At 40.7% G+C, this 24541-nt stretch overlaps 1 protein-coding gene and 1 long non-coding RNA gene across 2 annotated transcripts in view; one reads left to right on the top strand and one right to left on the bottom strand.

Annotated features, from left to right (window-relative positions):
- The window catches only part of LOC148652233 (acyl-CoA-binding domain-containing protein 6-like), a 259679-nt gene that overhangs the window by 173417 nt on the left and 61721 nt on the right, over window positions 1-24541 (top strand). The window lies entirely within an intron of this gene.
- On the bottom strand, window positions 8373-11498 carry LOC148652236 (uncharacterized). Its single transcript, XR_015925262.1, has 2 exons — window positions 10947-11498; window positions 8373-10502 (listed from the first exon to the last, which is right to left on the bottom strand). It is a non-coding gene; the product is annotated as an uncharacterized LOC148652236 (long non-coding RNA).

The raw sequence follows: 24541 nt of genomic DNA, 5'->3' as shown, positions 1-24541 counted from the left end.
TGCTTTGGCAACACTATATTTATGGTATATAAATTAGTTATTTCTGGATAATCACTTCAGGAGCTCACTTTATCCCCTGAACAGTAGTCACTGTAAATATAATTTGTCTTTTATTTCCCAAAACAATTCAATATTTCCCACTGTACTGCATACAGTATTTAGCCTCTAGAATTTAATTTGCTCAATGTTAGTCTTGAAGCATGTAGTTAGTACTGTGTAGGTACTATCATTTAACAGCATTCATGAGATACATTCAAACAGAATATTAATTCCATATATTCAATTGAATCTTTCAAAGAGAACAACCATTTCCCTGCGAAATTAGGCTTTTCTCTGTCACTTCTCAGGTGGCTCTGACAATCAGCTGCCGTTAAATTGTGGCTGTGGGCATCTGTTTCAATGGAGTTTCTACTCCCTCTTTAAGTGTGATATTAGAAATACATATTTTTTGCTCAAAAACGTCTTTTTACAAATTAAATATACAGCTATAAACTAATATGATGTTTCGACTGTGAAGCCTTCTTAAGGTCTGTGAGACACACCTGAAGAAGGCTTCACAGCCGAAACTTTGTGTTTTCTCGGTTCTCTTTTCAGCATGGGATAAACCTATTGTTCCTTTACAGACTACGCATGCTGACACAGCTACCCATCCACAGCAATATTACATTATGAAAGACAGTTTCGTGCAGGAAAAAAAAGCACCTTTACATTTACCTTTATTTATATAAAAACTAGACTATTGTCTAAAATAGTCTAAATTGGTAAATTGTGCCATGAAAAGTTCATTTTTCAGTTTCCACTGTCTACATTCCCGGGCACGGCTTATATGTGCGTTAATATTTACCTATCGGATTAGCAAAGGTTAAAATGACACAATTGAAACAGGGTGAGGAAATGTGCACAAACTCCTCTGACATACTCATGAGAGAGAGTCTTTCCCCTCTTGACATGCTTTGAGCTTATAAAAGAGAGATAACCCACTGGAGAAGAACACGACTGTGAGTGACATCACTGTGAGGTCATAGGCATTGAGCAGGTCAGAAAATCAAGACTTCAAGGGGAAACTCAATACTACCCAACATTAGAGACATTCCTATTTTTTCAAGTGCCATCTTGATAATGGTTTAAGTTCCTCAGATATTTTTTAACTTCAGCTAGGCGTATGGCCTTTGACTTAAAAATCAGTAAATCGTTAAGGAATGCTGGAAGGTTTAATAGAATTAAGATATTCTTACCAGATCGAAACACCAGCATGGCACTGTAACCTTATTCTTTATAGAAATGTGACCATAAACTCTCTCTTTTAAACTGTACAGGCCTATTACAAAGCCAGTCAAAGTGGACAGCTCCACAGAGTAAACAGTCATAAAATCCAATGCTTCAAGTTGATCAATAATGTAGTAACTGTACTGTATATGAAGATGTGGTGATTGTTTTTATTTAACCTTAACCACCTGTTCTGAAAAGCATAGGTTGTCTTGTGTTTTGGAATACGTAGTCTGTGGTGTTATTGATTTAGCTAGTAAAAATATATATTTAATATTCATCCATTGCGTGGTTTCTGTGTAAAGTGCTGTCAGCATTACACTATTAATTTATTACAAAACTGCTGTGAAAACAAACTGAATGATTATGTTTAAAAGACACTGGAGATCACTTGGATTTGCCATATTTTGAGAAAAGTGTAGCGTTGAAAGCTAATACACACGTGTAGTTGGATATACCTATCCATGGGTGTATACTGTTAACTCCAAGGAGTCGGATTTGAGTCATAAAATCAAAATACAGCATAACCATTCCATTATTTAACTGCGCGATGTCATTACTCCTGATAAACAAACCCTTTAGCCGCATCCACAGAAACAGAAGTCGCAGATATGTGCCGAACAGGAATACTAGTATCAATATAATGTGCTTGATACGAACTGCCTAATGGGGCCACAGGAATAATTGAAGTCAGGTCAGATCCAGCACTTTTATTACAAACAAGCCTTTAAAGAAACACAAACAGAATGTACTTTTATGATTTGAAATAATTGTATATCGCCTCAGCAAAAATAATTTGACTTTTTTCCCCCCCTCCACTTTAGGCTTTGACTGTATAGGTTCAAAGTTGTTTCCTGACTTTTGGATCTTAAGCAACAGTGAGGGTCATATATTCAGTACTTCATTTAAAAAATGTTTTTTTAGATGCATGACTTTCTCATGATAAATATCCTTTCTAAATACATTTCACTTTTGCTATTAAGGTCAGTACTGAATAGTTTAAGAACAAGTAAAGGTTTATTCCATGCTGAAAAGAGAAGAAAAGAAACAAGAACTGACACCTGAAGAAGACTCTACAGCTGAAACATTGAGTTTCTTTTCTTCTCTTTTCAGCATGGAATAAATCTTTACTTGTTCCTTTGCAGCCTATGCGTGTTGACGCACTACCTACTTGAGCTACTGCAGAGTTTTCTTACATATTACTTACCACCATTTGCTTTGACTAGGAAAAACTATGCAGTATCTTTTGAAAAACAGCCCTTTGTCTATTTGTGCCAGCCACGTGTTACTGGCAGTCCTCAAATGTGTCAACTACTGTGAGGAAGGCCTTCCACACTCCAGGCCTGCTTGTGCACACAGCCCCGCCTCCTCTTCTCGTTTGACCGATCTCTCGGTTCGTGTCCGCGATGCAGGTCCAGTGCTGACCCCCACCCTTCGTCACACACCACTTGGAGTGCTCCACCATGATGCTGAAAGGCCTGGCCTCTGGCAGCTGCATAGTCTTCACGTTGTACACCTTGTGCGCCACAGAGCAATTTGACGGCAGAGGCTGATGAAGCTTCCCCCAGCTTTTGGCAAAGAAGTCGTCTCCTAAATAGTTAACCAGCAAACCTGAATAGAGATCTGAAATGGAACAGTGTCACAGGTTCCATGTTAGAATCTGTCCCAGGCACACTTTCTACCCAACCAAAAACAGGAAGTGCACTACAGTAGCTACCAAAACGTCAAACTGAAACTGAGAACAAGTGAATGTGTATTTCTCCCCCCTCTCAGGGGTGGATGCAATAAGAGGTTCCCTTTAATGAAATCATGGCATCAGTTTAGCATTCCTCACAGAGCAGTAACACTGAAACACAGGTAAAACATGAGGTTTTCTCTGCAAACATGTGGCTCAACAAGGTAAAAAAGTATTGATTTCTTGCCTCTTTCTCTTCACAGACTGTAGTCTTGAGTTTACTGATGCGGTCCATTGGGAACAAGAACACTATTTTACTTGGCCTGGGCTTCCAGATTCTGCAACTTGCTTGGTACGGCTTTGGATCAGAACCCTGGTATGTGCCTTGTATTCTGTAGGAGTAGAAAACCCAGGAGCTTTTCCTAACAGACACTGTAGGTCACAGATCATCAAACATAATTTGTGAACCTTTAATATCAGTCCTATTCTGAGTTATTTAAAATTATTAAGCAGGTACTGTCACTATTAAACCAAACATTTAATCTTATAAACCTGAAATACAGTCGCTGTTTTATGCATATTTCTAGTTTGATACTAGTTTTCCTTCTTGGTTTCTCCTCAGGATGATGTGGGCTGCTGGTGCAGTTGCAGCTATGCAGCTATACCTTCCCAGCAGTCAGTGCTCTTGTATCCAGGACAGCTGAAGCAGACCAGCAAGGTACCCAGGGCAAGAAAAAAGTCGCTTTGTACAGAAACTCAGCTGTTGGTTTCTGTCATCCATCTGAAAATGAAAGCACTATGTATTTCTTGTACTTGTAATCTTGCAACTTCTCTGTTATGCCACAAAGCTTTGTCGTGAAGTCAGACAGATCTATTCTTTCACCCATTTGGTTTGACAGTTCTGTTTGAAAAGCTCATAAATATCCAATGCTCCATCCACTAAGAGAGAGCTCAGTAGTCTTAAGTGTAATAGCTAGATTAGAGGGCATCCAGTATGTTTCTTGATTGTCAAAAGATTGGCCTGTGAAACTAATTAAATTAGCTTAAGCTAGTAATTAGTTGTTAATACAGTAACTAGGAGTTTTAGGTATCTAAAACCCAGAAATCTTTTTGGCCTTGAGAGCTGGAGCAGAAGATCTTGTCTTGATCGTTGCACTAGCTAATCTAATGTTTGTGCTGTGCTTGTGCGTTCTTAGCTCTCCCTGCTCATTAGAACTGGCGAGACAGTGAAGAGAAGCACAACATGTTTGCAGTCAGTCAGTGAGGTTAGGTGCAGTTTTAGTCAGGGGGCTGTTCCATGTCTTGTCCTGTGCTAAATGCCAGCATTGGGGGTTAAGACTTTTTAAAATAAACTAAAATGTACCCTACATGTTTGTCATGTACGTATCTTCATGTGATCCTGCTAGATTTCTGCTTACCTAAGTCTTCTTGTGAATGGTGTGTGGAAGGCTGACGGTCTCGTTCTCTTATAGGTGTGGTTCAGGGGATGATCACTGGGATTCGAGGGCTGTGTAATGGCCTGGGACCGGCGCTGTACGGGTTAATTTTCTACATATTCCATGTGGAGCTTAATGAACTCCCAGTGAGTAACAGTGGCCTAGGAGCTGAGTCTGAATCATCACATCACTCTCAACACAATCATCAGGTAACGTACAGTGTCCAGCTTCATGGAATTGTCATTGAAACTCGTCATCTTTAGGTTTGGGTGTCAGTCTCTCAGAATTATGCTCTGGAATGTGAAATGTAGTCAAAATGGTATATGGTGAAACAAATATGAAACCAGACAGGTAGGATTTTGATGTTCAGTTTCTATGTAACCATAGAACTTGTCTCTATCTTATAAAAGGGAATATCATTCTTCGCAGGACATGTTACCTGTCATGCCAGTATCCCAGAGGAGTCTTTCATGACTTGCAGTACATTGTAAGAATGGTTAGGTTAACACACTTGGATGCAGATTTTGCTGTTGATCTTCAGATACTTTTAGTGAGGCACTAACATTTTTTTGCAGTTGATGTTGGCCAACTAATAGCTGGTATCAGGAGTTATAAATGTGATGTCTGTGGAGTGTATGGGTACAGGTCACACTCTCATGGTCCCCCTGTGCAGTCTTACCTAAACTGTGGTCAAGTGAGTAGCTGCGTTGGTATGTGTTAGCTGCAAGGAGACATGTATTGGTTAATCCCAGCCTGAAAAACAGGGGTAAATCCAACATTTCAGCTGCTGAGACGTCTTCAGGGGATATTTCATTTCACATAGCACATTGAATGTCTCAAGATTAAGATATATAATACCCCTAAAAATCCTGGGTTTGGCGGGCTTCATTCTGCACTTTTTAATTACCGTCCCTTTGTGATTTATTTCTGTCCACGCAGAGTTCAATAATCCCTGGTCCTCCGTTCCTGTTTGGGGCATGTGCTGTGCTGCTCGCCCTGCTGGTGGCGCTGTTCATCCCTGAGCACACTAACATGGCCCCGCGGAGCAGCACCTGGAAGAAGCATCTGTCAGCCCACAGCCACCCCCACAGCCCCCAGGCACCTGGGGAGGCCAAGGAGCCACTCTTACAAGACAGCAACGTATGACCGCTGTTGCTTCTCAGGCGGTTTCTAGATACATCATTCTGCCATTTTTTATTTATTTATGGAGATGCCAGGTAATGGAAATTCAACACGAGTGTTAAGAGTACCATTTTGTAATATATTTAAAAATTGTCCAAAGGCACTATTGCAATAGCTCTATTTATTGAATTCAATATAGTTAGAGAGGATTTTTTATACATTTTTGTCATAAATTCTACATCGGCATGGCTTACCCAGGGACTTGTGCCTTGTAGAACTGGAATGTTACTGAACACAGTGTGTTTGTCAGTCATCCTGCTTTGAAGCGGTGTGATAATATGGGTTGAAGTGCAATCGGTTCACTAGAGAACACTCAGCCCATTAAGAGCTTTACCTCTTTTTCTCTTTTGACCCAAGACAGACTTTATTAAAAGTCAGAATGATGTACAGAAAAAAGTGGTGTGGCCTCTTAAGCTTGTACATGACAAGGCCTTAATAGATGCTCTTGGGTGCAAAAGCAACATGCAGTGGGTCAAGAACAGTTCATTCTTTTGCGGCTTTGTTATCATTGAAAAGAGAAAAGGACTTGGAACTTCGCTTGTTCTACATATCTTCATTTTTCTGTTCATATCAAGCAGTTGCAGCATGCAGTGCTGTCTCAGTTTCTGACTACCTTCCCATTTTCACAGTTTCAGTTGCAAGTAAGCTTCTGCCCACCAAGAGGGTGGGGATTGCTGGGGGCTCATGTAGTTTGTGTCTCAAGAACCTTTATCTGAACATAGAGCTAGGCGTTGTGCAGCATCATGCAACTGTGAAGCTCAAGACAAAGTGCACAGGACCAAAAAATATGCTGTTCAAACTAGGGCATAGTAGTGACAAGATAATGACCTGGTGTGAATATGCCTTTTTTGAACTGTTATATTTATTAGAGGGCCTCAGAATATGAAATGAGTTTTGTGGCCTCAACTTGAAAGACGTGCATTTTTCTAAGTGGCCTTTTTCAGTAAGGATATTCGCAAGAACATGCTAATGTACCAAATAATAGAACATCAGATGTGAAATTCTCTGAAATATTTTTGTGTGCTCAATATATTTGAATGATTCCTTGAAAGATATTACTAGCGTGTAAAATATCGTAAGCTCAAATGTTTTTATTTTCCTTTCCGTTACGTACTGTGGTTATTACACTGCTTCACTGCCTTGTTTTTCTTTTAACCTTCAAGAAGATACTGTCATGGACACAGTTCTAAGTGTTGTAAATATAAAAGAGGTAAAGTTCAATAAAGTGGATTATTTTAATGTATGCAAGATGTATTATTTCATCTTAGTACTGTGTAACTCCCTTCCCTTCTTAACTTCAAAACATGCTCTGACTTTAGACATCTCAAAATATGATGCAGGATTCAACATTTGGATAATAACTGCTCCAGCAAGGTCTCCAGCTGTTGATTTAAGAATGCCTGGAAAATCTGTTGCATTGTGGTTCCTGATGACTAGAGTTGTGCACCTCAACCTTTTAAAAGTGTTCATATTTCTGTAATTGGGCCGAATATATAGTAGCTACAGGACTCCCACAACCTTAGTTGGGCTCATCACTACCAGAATGGATACTGTGATGGGCTCAGTGGAGTAGTGGCACCACCCCGCATAGCTTCAGGTCTGTGCAAGAACACTGCCTTGATGAACAGATGAAGAGTGATGTCTGTGAGCGAGGAAGGTTCTCTCAATCTGACCGGCACTCCTTTAGTCCACATCAACAACTGCAACCTGCTGCCTCTTTATGGAGAGTGTTAATACCCTACTATAATGAAAACAGTAATTACAGGTATACAAAATATAAGACATGGCAGACTAAAACCAAGAGAAATTCAAAGCAGATTTTAATTAGATGGATTAAGCAGTTTGAAAGAGGCAATTTGGTGCTGCTTTTAATTACACTGGTACTGTGTATGATTAAAAAGGTTGTGGCTTTTCACAGCGTTGGATTGGTTTTCCTAGAGTCTCAAACTGCTGCTTTTCCCAGAACATAATCCAAATAGTACAAGGGTTCTTTCCTTCTACTGATATTCAGCAAATATAAAAGCACAGCAATAGCTGACTAAATAGAGTGGTTGTCTTCCCTTGTCCTGGAAGAACCCAAGGTCTTAATCACAGGTTAGCTGAGTTCTGCTGAATTCTATTTTTTTGTGTCATATTTGTAAATTTGCTTTCAACTATTAATACCCAATAAGGAAGCTGTTTAAGCTGTTTAGAAGCTGTATTAATTAGTAGTTAGAAGCTGTATTAATAAATAGTACAGTACTATTAAATTCACATGAAGCTAAAACCATACTGCAATACTTAGAATATCTAAAAACTGCAGGATTCAGAATTCTAAAGCTCAAATTACACAGTGGAGTAAAAAGTAACATTATGTTACTATACCTTAGATTTCACACAATATTAACTTTGCTTGTATTTAACTGCAATGTCCAGCAAAATCAGTCTTGATACAAAAAATGAGTGTAGATGCTGGATGTTTTCAGCGTGGAAAAAATATTTGAATATTAATACTATGATGTGCATATTGGACAATTCTATTTTAGTAGTTAAACCTTTCAGCTTTTTGGAATATTTCATTTTTACGTGTATCGCTTAAAGGAGTCCAATGTTTAAATGTTGGAACTCAATATTTTATGAAGCACTACTGCTCAATATAGGTGTAGGTTTTCAAAAATGTAGATCAATATGGTGTATATAATATGTTTCCATTTTTATTAAGTGTCAAAAATCCTTTTGGTAAATGTAACATCCCTCAGGCTACAAAGAAATTAGATATAATCACATATAGAAGCAGGATATGCACAGAGAAATAGAAAAGAACAACTTTGAAGTATCATCTGAAAGTTTATTTTACATACTGTGCAAAGAATTTGTAATCAGTTAACAGGAAAAAAAAACATTTAAAAACATATAACTGTCTTTCTAAGGCATTTATTGCCTTAAAACAAATGACATTTTTGTGGCTTGATATAAAAGATTAAATAAAAATACATAACATTGTCATCATTCTCTGTAAAAAATAGTTTCATAACTTTTTTTTTAACTTTAAATAGGCTAATAAAATAAATAATTTGTACACATGTGTACAGTACCAATCAGATGAGATAATTATGCATTTACAAAGTATGATGCAAAAGTTAAGGAAAAACCCTTATTGTACTGTAAAATCTGGTAAGGTTAACCAGAAATAGCCTGCTTTTGTCTATATTATGAATGAATTATGAGCCAAAACAATGGATTTTCATTCAGTAATATTCCTTCCACAACATGCTAAATGGAGCCATGCACCCTGTCTGAGTCCTGCATGGTTGACTTTTCTTGTATTGTGTATTGAGATGCAATAAAATGGTTAATTGTAGCCGTAGTGCAAGAAGATGTTTAGTGCTCCCACTGCTGGCAGAGAGAAGCAGAGATGGAGAGAAACGTGCTGCTACACTGGTAGAGAAACATACAGTACTTCCCCAAAATCAGAACAGCTATCAATCCTACTGGGGAATAAACCTCCAAATAGTTTAGTTTAGTAGATTTATTGTACTAGATTTGTCGATGTTTAGTTAAATATTAATGCTTTGGCAATACTGTAATCCATAGGTTATTTCAATAAGAGTCTGAATTTTAATACATTTAAGGAACATGTCAGAGCTGTGAGTATCAAAGACACAATCTTTCAGTTTTATGTTTTAGAACTTCTATTGCAGAAAGATACCCAAAACCAAAATTATTCATTTGCAGATTTTGGCTTTCCACACATCTCCTCTTGTTATACCTGAGTTTGGACACTGTTTTTCACCTGCTTTGTGCTCATTTTCCCTCAGCTGTCTACCCCTTTGTGCCTACTCTGTCTTGTTTTCTCCTGCGCCTCATTTATCTGCTACTTTCCCTCTCTCCCTCACATCTTAAGAAGGCTCCACAGCTGAAACCTTGTGTTTCTTTTCTTTACCTTTCTTGATGGAATTAACATTTCCCTGTTACTTTGAATTTGAATGTCAGCACCTCTAAAATACAAGCCTGACCAACAGTTGTATGAGAGAATGCTGAAGATGGTTGCCATTTAATTAGCAGAGGCAAGGTCAGCAAAATTACATAGGTAAAATATGGCAAGAAGAAGAGGAGCCAGAGGAGAAAATTAAACACACCACAAAGGATAAAGCCTGAAACTAAATTATACTGAAACTAAATACAAAATAAAGGATTCCTGCAAACCTGCAGGTTAGTGGCATTAATAAACTGTCATAACATACAAAACAAATGAAAAGGAGCATATCTTTTTGGGCAGTCTTAATTTTTCTGAGCTTTAGAGGATTTAGAATTGCAACAGGCATGGTTAACAGGTTCCACGCACACCAACATTATTCACATCACGAAGGGTAATGCTCCTGTATCCTGCATAAACTCATATTGTCTGAAGAAAAATAAAACAAAGGTATGACAATGAATTAAAGGCCTTGTGAGTAAAACACAATGTTACAGTACATGAACATGACAAGTTTAATAAACGCTGAAAGAAGGCGGAGAGCATTACCTATCTGCACACAGTAAACCTGAAAACCACTGTAAACGAATCTGTCGTTGGAAGAAATTATTAGAGACAGAATTTAGTAGGCATACAAGATTCCTGGTTTATGTTAAAAAATAAAGGTCTTTCTCGATGTATCACAGATAGAAACTTCCAAAAGGCAAGCAAAATGAAAAGCTTGCAAAGTCATCAGTCCGTCATTTGTGAAAGAACAATTAACACAGAAGTGTGCAAATAGATTCCATTGTCACAGAAAACGTAACGAAATCGAGCAGCAATACATGCAAAACATAAATAAAAACACAGATTTCATGTAAAGTGCAGGTGTGACCAGTGCATAAACGTCCTAAAACATCCCGGAATTGTGTTTCCCAACGACGATGTAGACCACAGGATGTTCCATAGTGTGCAGCTCTGCGAGAAAACGTGGAAGCCGTTGTCCAGGCTGAAGAAAGGAGAAAAGAAAAGGAAGAATGAAACCCTATTTCTAAGGACTTTTAACACTAGTGCTTAGACCTGAATGCTGGAGCTGTACATTTCAACTAATACCACACACACGTATTCCAAAAATAGAGATGGACGGTACAGAGACCGCAGGAAATCATCAGCTGTACAGATAAAACTTCTGAAGAGGCGCAGTTTGAGGTCAGCACACAGGAAAGAACGTTTACATTATGCCCAAAGACTAATAATTCCTTTTTTGGGACTCCTAAACGTGTAAACAATGCAACTACGGACAAAAAAGTCAGCTCGTCAAAAATGCAGAATTACTCCGATAGCTACTCACAATTACAAAAAGGATAGCATCACTATAAATGTAGATAAAGGAGCAAAAATATAGGTATCCACAAGGAACACACAACAACAACAACACAGAAAAAAGAAATACCTGTTGCCTTGGTACAATGAATCCTTGCAGTTGGTATCTGCAGATCTCACTCCTGTCTGTTATGGCTACTGCCACCTGCTGGTAGAAGTGGAAATAAAACGCGAGTTGCGCCAGCAACGGTAAAGGTCACATTAAGGGATGTCAATTTTAAATGTTAGTTAAAACTACGTCTAGTGATTTTGTGCACCACTGAGTGCAGATTACAACAAATTTAGGACCACCAAGTCTCAAACATAATGCTTTCACTTAATCTGAGCCCTAGTTTACAACTTAAGATGTTTATGCTTCTATCTGTGAAAATAAGCACTAATTAGCACTGACTGTAACGGACTAACTGCTTATATCTAATATATAAGCGAAATAATACATAGAAAAAGCTTCAGGGTGGATTGCCAATCATTGCCTGTAAATTACCACAACAAACAGGACTGTTGGAAGAACATGTATCATTATTTGGTGCATATAATGCATAATATAATGCACCAAATTAGATCAATGCATTCTTGGGCAGCATAGAAATTGAAATTCACAGGAATGATGTATTCCAAAGGTAATGCAGACAGAGTCAAAGCCTGAACTACCATACCCATGAAATGTTTTGCAAGCTTAGAAGCATGGCACAGTTCAGATGACAGTAGGACTTAGATACAGTACTTAAGTCTTCAATTGTTTTTGGCATTATGTCTAAATGCTTTACATCAATGTCCATTCACCACTTCAGGCTGGGATGCAAATAAATGCATTTCTTAACAATATCCTGAAATGAGTGGCAAGGTCTTCTAAAGTCAGTATAGGGTTTCATTAATGAATATGAATAAGAGGTGTTTCAATACACCTTTTTTTAAATTAACAAATTAAAATAACATTATGCATTAATTATGTTGAGTATATTTATATTGACATCATTATCTCAAATTCAGTTCACTGAACATAGCACAAAGGCATAACTGAAAAACTGTTAAAAGACAAAAATGGACGACATGATGTGGTGGTAAGGACACTGTGATCTTATAAAGTTGAGCCTGGAACTGTATCTTTCTAGGGGAAAATTCCCCTCTACTTTTCTGGGGCAAAAATCAAAACAAATCCATTGCTATAGCAGTCAGCGATCTGAAATTAGATCTTTGTTTTCAGACCCTATTTCCATATCCCTCATGTGGCATTCCAAAAATACCCATTTACAACTTTACACCTCAATAACACCAAAGAAACAAAACACAAGCACAATGGCAGTGAAATTCAGTCTATTGTGTCTGTGGCCCACTGTTCACAAAAGCACCCACTCTGGCGGCTGGAATGGAAAACGAGAAGCAAAGCGTCATTCTTTATTTTCTGAGCCTCTGCTCCTTTCCTGTAACTGTATAATTGTCAGCTGTTACTGTATCGCCAGTCTCAGCTGAGAAGCTGTTATAATAATGGTGAATTATTTACCGGATAAATGATTTCAAAGCAAAGCTCTAAATGAAAGCAAGCCCAAGCATGCATGACAACAAGGCAGTTGCTCAACACAACTGAAAGAAAGAGACTCAAAGCACTTCCTCAAAACCTTCAGAATCGCACACAGAGGGGGTTTCAGTGGCATGTTTCTACCATGCGTGTACCTGGAGACATCACACACAACTACAGTAGTCATCAGCTTATTCTGTTATAGAGCCAGATATCCTCAGATCTCTTAAAGCAAGCAAGGATCCAACTAGACAATACTGGGATCGATCCACCACTGCTGATGGTGTGATGCACTGTGTGATGCACTCTTCTGGTTCAGAAATTTCAAACCCTTTTCTTCACAGATTTACAAGGTACAACGCTGCAGAAGAAGCCGTATTTTGGATGAGACTTTAAACCAAGGATCGACCCACATTTTGGGCACCACAGATTCATATATTACCATTTACAAATGTGGGGGTTAGCCCTCAAGCAAAGGGAGAATCCAGAAAAGGTTTTAACTTCACGGCTTACTGATGTTCCCTCATCTTCCTCTGGATCAAAATCAGAACTACCCTGCTTCTACTCTACAAGTCAGCACTTCAGAGACATCGTTATTGGGACTTCTTGATAAATAACTTCGAGTATGCATCCTCAGACAGAGAAAGAGACTGCATCCATTTTTTTTTACTCTGTGCCAGCACGACGGTACAGAAAATAACAGGTTGTGTCCTAGGCTTAACACAGCTAACTTTTAAACAAATACAATTTTCCCCTAGCAACTGTCATCTATATGCCAGAGAAAGATAGACACACAGTCACCGTCATTCACATTATCATCGTTCCCTTCCACCTCCAGCAATGTTATTCTCTAATTTATAAAGTATAATAAACAATGTTACATAAACATAAGTTATTTCACAATGGTATCTGTTTCCATTCATGTTTTTATATCTATACTGCATAGTGGATTAAACAATATGTGATGCAACATGTGGACACTCATTTTCATAGCTCTGTCAACGTCAACACAACTCCATCAATATACATTTTATGCCTAATAGTGTATTCCTGTCAGGAATATTCCTGACTTCTGTGTGAGCCTAGTGCTGAGAAAAGCAGCCATTAAACAAGGTTAATTAGTTCTCACTAAAACTTTGATTTTAAGAAATATTGTTCAGACATAATGCGGAGGGTTAGCATTAAATGAGAGAGGCTGTAATAGAATAATGGCTTCACTATAGTTTTGGAGTAGTTTTAATATGCGGAATGGTGCTTTCCTACACAGAACTATGGGAATACCATGCTACAGTATACTTTTTTAAGGAATGTGCTCTGTAGTAATACCATGGACCAATATAATAAAGCACTGTGAAACCTTGTCAGAACCACAGGAAACAGAAGCAAAACGATTTAAAACCAAAGTGCAAGTGCAAAAACCACAATAAATCCGCCAAGGTGAACTTCGTTGAGATTTAACAGGTGAATTACTGAACCTGCACAATGCATTTACACCTTTTCCTCTGTTTGGGCCTCTACAGATAACGTCAATCTGTTAACAGGTCAAGAAGAAAAACGGCCAGGTTCTGATCTGCTGGGGAGGAAATGTGTACCGTCCCTGCGACCTGACAGCACAACACTCTGTCAGCAAGCCCCCAGCCTTATAGCTCTGGTCAGGACAAAGACCTGTAGATGCTAATTGTGTTCGACAGGCACAATCATACAGCAGGCAGGAGATTAGGAGAGTGTTAATTGCGTTCAGTGGCAAAGGGAGTCAGGAGGCAGCCTGGTGTCAGGGAAGTGGGCTGTGTTTGCAGGTGGTCAGGGGTTCCCAGAGGGTGGGAGGGAGCTTCACCACAAAGGATCTCTCTCTGACAGGAGGGCTGATGAGGCATGAAATCCCATCAGCCCATGCAGGGGGCAGTTTGGTATGTAAAGAGCACACTTGTGACTGTTGTTTTGGGTGGTTGTGTTTTGTTTTAATCACAGACCACCAAGGGATCCTCCAAAGCCCAGTGATTCCAAGCTGTCATTTGAGGGTGAAACCACCTGATGCAAAATCATTTTTAACTGGAGACCTTTCTGTTTAATGCATTCTTTTGTGGGTTCTTGTTACATTTACAGGTATTTTGGTCTCATTAACAATAAGACTAGGTGTTAAAGACTTATCAGCATCACTGTGGTTTGCAGCTATTGTGCCCCTCCTTCCTATAGCAAGGATGAACAACTGCATCCTGTTTGATTTACTTAGCTGACCATTGATTAACTCTTTAACTCACTGCTTAAAGAATTAAGGATCTGCATCAACAAGGACTAGGGAATGGAAAGGAACAAAAATGCCCAGGCTGCACACACACTTGTGATAGAGAAAGAGGATAGATCCCTATATTCAGGACTATGTAAAACCTACTGTTATTTATGAACCTTACTATTGTGACAGATCTCTTCTTATAGCAACCCTTTGATTAAAAAAATACATTGTAATACATGTATTGACTCTTGGGCTAAAACGTTTTCTTCTATTCTCTCTTTTAAATGCAGAATGCTTTACTCCAGGCTAATAAGATTTTGAATTGGGCACCTAGGAAATGTTAATGGTTTTCATCAGGTTCTGGACAATGTAAGGAAAGTCACGAATATGAGGAAATCATTTGGCCCACCCAGAGCATTTATTTGCTTAGCAGCCTCATTAATCTGGCAGGGCAGCCTGTTCCAGAGAAAGAGTATTCCCAGCACTCCAGTAACACGTCTCATGTTTTCCTAAATATCTAGTTTTCAATCAGGCTAAAAACTACAAAGGTAAAACATTTGTATTTGAAACTATTAATCCAAATAAGAGGGACCCTTTTTTGTTTTTCAAAATGCTTGTTTTCATTTTCTCCTTATAACACTTAAGTTTCTGTGCCAGGGGAGCACAATTCCAGCCTTGAAGGTTTGAAATGTCTAAAGGCTTTCATTTCCTAACTAGCAAATTGCCATAATTATTTGCCTAAACAAACCAGATTAACCCCTGTGCCCAGGTGTTTCGGTGGTGATTTAAAGAGACCTACTGAAAAAGAACAGGTGGACTGTGGATCTCCAGCTAGTAGTTGTGCACCCTAGCACTACACCTTTACTCACAATATGCCTGGTTGAGCTTCAGTGTAGAGTTATAACATCAAGAGGCACAACTGACTTGATCTTATCAACTTATCAAGAAGGCTGGCTCTGTGTTGGGGATGAGCCTTGACCCCATGGAGGTGGTGGCTGAGAGGAGAATGCTGACCAAGCTCACAGCCATCATGAACGACGCCTCTCATCAGCTTCATGGGACTGTTATTAAAAGCGGAGTACTTTTAGCAACAGACTGCTCCAGCTACGGTGTTCAAGGGAATGTTTCCGCAGGTCGGCGGCTGTCAGGGTGTATAACGCTGCCCTAGGCTAGGACTGTTAGCCCTTCATTTGCTCGTCTATGGACAGCATGTTTGCTCCATTGTACTTTTTGGACAATCAGTCTGTATAAACCTATGCACATTTTGCACATATTTTATTGTTTTTACAGTGACTATGATCATCACATTTTGCACACACCTATGTATTTATTTTTTATTTATTGATTTTGTTGTCTTTTGTTTTATAACTATTCTGATGTCTGTTTTTGCTTGTCTTGGGCTGGACTGCTGTAACACATCAATTTGCCTTTGGGTTCAATAAAGTCATATCTATCTATCTTCACCACATGTCATCTCCAGGAAAAATGCTGGAAACGACAAACCTCTGTATATGTCTTCATGTCACAGAAACCGTTGACTTCAACACTAAAGCACTGTGAATGAGGCTCCTGAATTACCAAACTTTATCATGACTTTAACATTTAAAATAATTACAGTGAATAAAGCTAAAAAAACTTCAGTTACTCATACCTGAAGAATGAGTAACTTTTTCTAAATTAGCATGTAACAAACACTGACGTCTAATAGGATTTAAAAGGTGGGTATGTCATTGTATAAACACTAAAACCACAAAACATGACAAATATAATGTAATGGTACCTAGTACTTCATTAATGTATTGTATGTGTGACCTGCTTGAAGCACATCAATCAAATCTAGCCCACTACAGTAATGAATCTGACACCACTGGGTTGTTGTCTTTGTAATATTCATTTGTCATGTTCATGGCTTTTGTTGTAGATAACGACTGTATATATTTTTTTGGAATGTACACTTTCATGTTAAAGTTATTGCAAAAATTCTGTATTAAGTAAAATGACAATTTATGGATTTACAAATTATGCTGTTTAATATTTGTAACCAATTGGGTTGATCAACAGGGTGTCTACTGTTAAGCCTCGGGATACAGGAGTGTTGGTGCTGTTGAAAGCAAAATGAGCTGAAGACAATGCTTTGCTCCAGCTCCTGGTGGGTTGTTGTGGGATTTTGTCCCATTCCTCACATAATACCTGGAAAAGCATGTGCCCGTTCATTGATCTCTGTTGCCCTGGATGCTAAAGTCATCCCACAGATGTTCCATGGGGCTCCATGGGTCTGGGGAGAAAGGCATCCACAGAATAACAGTCCAATTCCCAGCACTTGAGAAAACAGACGCTCCCTGAGCAGCACGAGGACATGACATTCCAGCAGGACAACAGATCGCATCAGATTGAGGTCACTGGAGGGGAAGCAAGTGTGATGCCAGGACTTCAATGCTGTATCATGTCCATGTAGTCAAGCTGGCATCAGTTCCTACAAGTGGAGTTCTGTAGTGACTAGACACTCCTCTCCAGACCAGCACAGTTGATAGTGATGAGCAACTCTTGGCAAGATGTGTGACTCGTAGTCTGCATGATGGTAGCCTATCACTGTATGGACTTCATTTCACTGTAAGATCTTGCCAGGTTAGATACCTTTTGTTTACTTACAGTTTAAAATGCACTTACTTAATCCATCTCCCAATATACTGCTGACACAAAGGTGCCTCTGTACTTCGCCATTATGCCCAGCTTGTCAATAAATTTCATAAGCTAGACACAGTGGTTCTTTTATATATGTTTTTTTCAGATAGAGACAACTTAATGGTTATGCAGCAGTCACCATGATTCAACTGTGTTCACGGTTACTCATGATCACTGAAGTCGATAATACAAAAGATTTATTCAATATCCAAATTCTATACACTTTTTCTAAAACATGCAATTTATCATATTTGTCTTTTGATGTGCAGTATACAGTATATCACTAAGTGCAATCTGAACTTCATTGCACAATGTGACTAATTTGTATATTTTTTGTCTACATTGGTTCTCATAGAATAGAACTTTTTGCTTTTTTAAAACTGAGCTCCAGAACTTTTTTTTGTTTTTATTGTTCCTTTTTGTAAAACAAAATTAAATAGTGCTCAAAAGGCAATACAATCCTAATGGACTATGGCACATGACAAAAGGTGATTTATATAACTACAGATGCAGCCATTCAAAATGAGCGGGGTACGCTGCGGTACAACGCGGTAGGCATATCGCATCAAATACCGTCATAACACGTCATTTCGCGTCATACCGCCCTTTACTGTATGCAAATTATAATATGTTAATAGTATCCAGAATCACCTTGTAAAACTGGCAGGTGGAGCTAATAAAACTTTCATGTACAGCATTTGAGTTGTCACCAGAAAAAAAATGGTTTCGAATCCTGCTCACTGCTGAAGGACAATCTTTACTCAGTTAAGAATTTAAGTTGTATACTCTTTAGACTTTCAAATATAAACTGTGTATTACAGCATGTTAATCATTAGACATTAAAAAGTTGGTATATTTTATGAAAGCAAGATTGGTCAGTTGGACAAGAGTATGCAGTCTACCACCTTTATAATAAATATTTTAATTATGCAGAAATATTTTATTAATCAAAGTCTTTACCAAGATATTACTAATAGTAATAATGAATGACTTCGGACAAGCTTTAAACTCAAAGTATTACCCTGGTCCACATTCTTTGTAATCGTCTTTGTAAACGAAAAGACTTTATTTTTTCATTGACAAAAAGTAACACCACAGCATTTCGTTGATCCGATCACACATTCGTTTTCAATCATACAAAGTCTTGAGAATCACCGATTCACTATGCCTTTCACGTGCTCATAAAAGATACTAATTTAGGAACATAAACAGATCACTGTATGTAAACTATACTGTATATGGCTGGTCTTGGTAGTTTAAAGAACAAATACACACCAGTATTCCATTTCTCCCTAAACATTTTAAGCATCAAAGTCTTACATGTGGTTATTTCAGAAACGGTTTTATGTGCTGCTTCTGACCATATTATTGTAGTTTTATATACTTTGTGAAAATTGATCGTTTTAACCTTTTCTGCGAATAAGCTCGTGTAGTGATTCATAGCCGTTTCAGGGACGCCAAATATGTAATCATAGTGGCTCTCTGAAGGCACCAGTTCTGTAGGGTTTGGGCATTTACTGAGACAATTTTTAATTGTAGCAGTAAATCACAAAGTTGATTCTTTTGGTGGCTTTAGAATCCAACCATGCGACATAACTCAAACAACGCACTCACACAGGTACTAATACACGAGGATACATTTATTAATACATAGAATATGCCTTAAACTAACAGATCTTATCGAGAGGGTTATCAGAATACAAAAGATATATATATTCAATCAGTTACGAAGTGTTACATATATCAAGAGGACATACGTTCAGTATATCATTCATTAAGACCGTTTCATAAATGAACTTGGTTATAACTTCTACATTAGATACTCGAAACAAGTACATAACTCTTAGGAATTAAATTTATATCAACTGGTTGGGATAACAATTGAATTCTCGAGCTGTAATGCATTGAAGTTGAATACTCATCCAATCTCTGGGGATTCAGATCTCCTGCGGGCACAAAGAAACAGTTGCAGGCTGTTGCTGTCCAATCCGCGCTCTCTGGCTCGGTGCCAGGCTGTGCTGTGCGGCTTGCGACGGTGCGCTGCTGATGCTCACTGACCGGCTAGTTAGTGTTGGCTTTAACTAGCAAAGTTTGTGCACAGGAGAAAAGATGACTGTGGGTCCCAGCAAGTCAGGAAGAGGACCAGTTCGTTTATGATGAAGAGCTAGTTCTGAATAGTGATTCAGCTGTCCACAGTTCCGACCTGTTCACGAGGCCTGCTGCTGGTTACTCTCTGGCAACCTCCACTCTAGACTCTTAGAACAAAGGAAAGTTCTGGCACTCGGACACACTGGCCGTTCCGTGGTTGTCCGGGCTGAGTCTCAGGATGGTCAGGAGGCGCGCTGCGAGAATGTCCTGCCCTTGGGAGCCTTCTTCTCCTGGGCCGTCCTGCCCTGGAATTCTCACAGAATCTTGTTGAATCTGAATCTGAATCTGAATCTCTCAGGCTCTCTGTGTTGCCTGTTTTTACCTGGAGGAACTTCAGCTCATTGATTGGCTGAAAGTTCCATGGGCATCAGAGTCCCACGTGGGTTACTCGGCCCTACCAGTCCCTGATTGGTTGATCAAGGTGAGATATGAGTCACTTAGTCCTGACACTTAGGAATGCAATCCAGATGTCCAACTCGCACTCCCTAGACAGATAGGCACCAATGGATGACCATTGATCATGATAGCCAGGCTTAGCTAAGTGCATCCCCCTTTGGGAGCTGTCCTTGGACCTTAAATCACCTTGCATGAATGGTTTCTCTGTGGCTGCACCACAGAGATGAACAGAGAAATGAGGCCTAATTTGGGAAAGCTCAGAAACACTTAATTCTGCCTTATTATTAAGCCTCGCCGCTACATATCCCCCCTTTTTGAAGGTCACGAGGTCCTGAGGCGTTGTTGCCTTCAAAACAAAACAGAGTTAAGTGATGTCCCTTGCCATTAGAACATTAATCTTAAATGTCTACATTACTCCTCGAGAATTCATACCGGAACCAGCATTGGATACAAACAGGATGAATAACATCTGGAGTATGTATAAACACGGTAGGAGACATTATCTCAGTCTAGGAATTACACATCAGGAAGTTCACTGTCAATATCTGATACCTCTGTGGTAGATATTTGGGGAGAAGTCACTTCCTTTCTTTTGACATGCTACCTTTGACTCATTCATGCTACCCAGAGTACATCTTGATGTGAGAGTACATCATTCAGAGTACACTGTCAGTCATGATCCAGCTACCCAGCAGTAGTGTTAAAATAACAACGGTTCCTGTTCCCAGCCCTCCGATAAACCACAACACCTGTGTTGGGTATCTGCTAGGGTGGTTTGGAGGTTTGTTCCATTAAAGCAAACTAACTACCTGTACCTCTTCAGGGCTTACTGTTTCTTGGATTTCTATCCAATTCCTTAGTGTGGCACCTGAAGGCATCCACGACCTCAAGTTTGGTCTTAAATTGTCTGGTTCCAGACCGTACAGTATTAAGTTCAAGAACACTGTGGCCTCCTCGGGAACTTGCAGGAAAACTGTTTGATTAGGTAGCTGCATTGCGGTAGCTGTATCATGCCTGTCACAAGTCATAGTGTCAGTTAAATGTGGTGTGCTGACCAGCCATTTACTTCCCACCTGCTCTTCGTGGGGTTCATTAACCTCCCTCTGCTCGTTAGTAGCTTTACACCCTTCATTGGTGAATCGTTTAGACACAGCCAATGGATAGCTTTGGTAGCCATACCCATCTCAAGATTTGGAACCAAATTCAATCTTGGATTGCCTTCTGGGTGAGCTATGAGCGATGGGGTTAATGTCACATACTCCTCTACTGAGAAGAGTGGAATCAAGTGGGTTGGGAATTGTGCCATGGCTAGACTGGCCACAGTGGCACTAAACTCCCTTAACAGGTCTTGTGTCAACATTCTGGCCTGTTGCACACAAGCATAAACCCACTGTATAACACCAACAATCATGTCCACTGGTTGGGGAATAAGGTTTAACCCTGTTGCATAGGAAGTTGCCTGTAGGGTTTTCCCTAAGCTTTCCAACTTTTGCTGCTGTCGATACAGTCTGTCACTACCCTCTGGCCTCTCTGACACCTGCCTTCTTGGGGCAGTCAGGGTGAGAGTGCCAGTAGCACACAAACCTACCAGAAAAAGCAAACGTGCAACAGTGGCGGCAGCAATCAGTCCTCCCAAAAGTCTTTTCGGGTGGCTGATCCCAGTCATCTCCTTCTGAGTGACTGTTGCCTTTCTAAGCTGGCGCAGCGTGTACATGGTGTCTTTCTCAGTATGCCCTGTGGCATCTTGGGCACCAACATCCTGGAAATCTGGGGAGATCTGACGCAGCGGCTGATGCTGCTCATCCGTTTCCAGGACATTTGCTTTTTCGATTTGTTCATGCCTGTGCTCTAGGAACCCTGCAGGGGGTGGTGCAGTGGTGGAGCATGCCTGACCCTCGGCTGAGTGGTCATCTGGAGCACCTGAGTGATCTGGGATTGTTATCCTATTCTCACTGTTCAGGTCCACCCTGCACACTTCCTGATTGAGGAATCCCTCTATCGGCATGTTTCCAATCGTTTGCTGGGGGTAGGTGTAGGACACCTGCTCGCTCCCCCCTTCCCTCGCTAGGGGTTCAGGGAGCTGCCCCAGCACTGGGATAGCTAGTTCACTGTCTTTGAACTTACTATCACTCACCAGGCCCATGTCAGTGCAGGCGGGGATTCTGACACCTCTCTTTGCGATGTCCTGCACTGGCAGGCGGGTGACTTGACCATCCAGCTCCAGTCTGGCTGAACCACTGTTGGTCAGACTCAGACTGACAGACTGAGCTGGTGGCTGTAAGAAAACCGGCTCGGCTTTCATTCCCTGTCCCTTCTGGGGGACTGGGTGTGTTGGAAACCCTGCCGTTGAGGCAGGAACAATCAGGTCAGTCTCACTCACTACCTGGTAGTCGTGAGAAATAATGTTACCTGACTGCAGGTTCCCTGGGTCAAAGCAGAGGGAATCAGCATCTGGGATCAGGTGTGTCCACAGCGCAGTAGTCTCAGCGTCCAGCTGGACCTCCTGTCTAACCTGTGAATGTTGCACCAGGGGCACCTGGCGGTGGCCCTGTGACAGCTGCTCAAGCAGATCCTCACTAATAGAGGACCTCTCAGGGCTAAGGGTGGGGGCTACATCACCAACCTGCTCTCCTGCCATCTGGATGCTTTCCACCACTGTGGGGTGGTGGTCCTGACCCCTCTTGGGTGCCAGGGTGCACAGGGAAAGCTCCTTTTCATCGCCAGGTGGGGAGATCTGCTCCTCTTTAGGGATGTAAAAGGTGTGTGCTTTACCTGGTGGATCAGGCGGCTGCTTGGAGCACCGCTCCTGTGGCAGGGAGGCTGTTGAGACCTCGGCCGGGACACGACTTCCCTGTATATTCGGGGAACAAGAAAATATTTGTATTTCTTGTCCAGAGGGAACAGAAGGAATCTCCGCATGGGCTTCTGTGTTCGGTGGGCACTGTGTGAGCACAGTCTGCCTCTTGGCCCCCCTTTCCTTCTGTACAGAAGGCTTAGGAGCCTTGACCTGTTTCCACACTTTGCCTTTCTGGTGATCCACCAAAGGTTCCTCTCTGAGTCGCATGCCCTTTTCTTTTTCTACCCGTTTGAGCTTGCCGTGTGACATCAAACACCTTTCAACCTCAGTGTCAATCAGTGCCTCACTGGGTAAGACATCTCCCATGGCAGCCTTGAGGTAAAAGCTTCTTGCTTTTCCTCTGCGTTTTACTGCCTGCTCTGTGACTTCAGGGGTGGAGTCAGCACTCGCTTGGGAGTGGCTGACCTTATCCAGGCAGGAACTCTTCCGCTCAATCAGATAGACTGAGGGAGGGAGAGGGGGCGGGTCTCCGCCTCCTCCAGTGGAGAGTATCAGCTCATTCACGCTTCCGGCAGCCTTGGGGAGCGGTTGTCCCTGTCTTAATAAAGCTTGTTCAAGCCTGGCCAGGCGGGCAGCTACTGAATCCTTTTGTTCAGCTTTTTCTAGCCCTTTCCCTCCCCCGGTGTTCTCATGGCACTTAGGACGCTGGGTGCGGTCCTGTGTGAGTGCTTTGGAACGGGGCTTAGCCAGCTCAGGAGCCTGTGCTCCTTCGAGCAGGAGGGAATTAACCCTGCTGGCTCTGACGGCGAACACAGTCGCTTTAGCAGCTTTTTGCTCAGAGCGACTTTGGACATCATACTCCCAGGCTTTCTGCACGAATCTCTTAATATCAGTCATTTTCATGGTCTGTGCATCTGTATGCATTAAGATCATCTTTCTGACTGACGGGTGGAGATTCGCAATGAATAAACCCTTGAAATGTGTGTTCTCTTCGCAACCCTCATCATTTCGCCCTGCAAAATAAGTTCGTCTAAGTCTCTCGTAATATTCGCGAGGGGACTCTGCTCTCTCGTGCTTAATGTTAAGAGCGGCGGCTATCGCGGCAGTCGGGTCAATAAACGCACTGTATTCTTCGATAAGTGCTTGACATAGCTGCTCAAAGTCATTACAGACTTCTTTCATCTGCCTAGCCATCCACTCATGTACAGCTCTGCTGGTAGTTTTCCTGACCAGAAACACTTTCTCCTGTTCTGTGGCGTTTGGCAGGTACTGCAGGGTATACCTGAGGTCTTGAATATAACTCTTGATATTATTCTCTGACACTGCGGGGTCAAATCTCTCTATGTCCTTCGCTAGCTCTCTCAGAGAATGGAGATTTATTCTAGCTTCTCCGCTGACGGAGATATGGAAGAGATCGTGGTCAGACCTGTCGCTGCTAGAGAGAGTGCTTAATAGCGACTCGAATTCAGACCTTTTAGCAACCATCGTTAAACTTAAAGAGTATTACTTTTAAGTACGAAATTACAGTTTTACCACAGAAAACCACAAGATCAAGTATGCAATCGACCCGGTAGATCGCAAAAGATCACAAAACAATCAAGCACTGCTTAAAGAGCAAGGGGAACTTTTTTTCCTTTCGGCTTTCAGCACACTGTATTGTCGTGTATGAAACCCGCGGCGTTTTATATGAATTATTCGCTTGGTTGACTCATTTCAGTCTTGCCACGCCCGTGCCAGGGACGCCAAATAATGTAGTGATTCATAGCCGTTTCAGGGACGCCAAATATGTAATCATAGTGGCTCTCTGAAGGCACCAGTTCTGTAGGGTTTGGGCATTTACTGAGACAATTTTTAATTGTAGCAGTAAATCACAAAGTTGATTCTTTTGGTGGCTTT

This window comes from Lepisosteus platostomus, chromosome 11, assembly GCF_059453375.1.
Source record: "Lepisosteus platostomus isolate fLepPlt1 chromosome 11, fLepPlt1.hap1, whole genome shotgun sequence".
Taxonomy (NCBI): Eukaryota; Metazoa; Chordata; class Actinopteri; order Semionotiformes; family Lepisosteidae; genus Lepisosteus; species Lepisosteus platostomus.
Note: the sequence above shows the minus strand (reverse complement) of the source record. Positions and strands in the feature narration are given on the sequence as shown.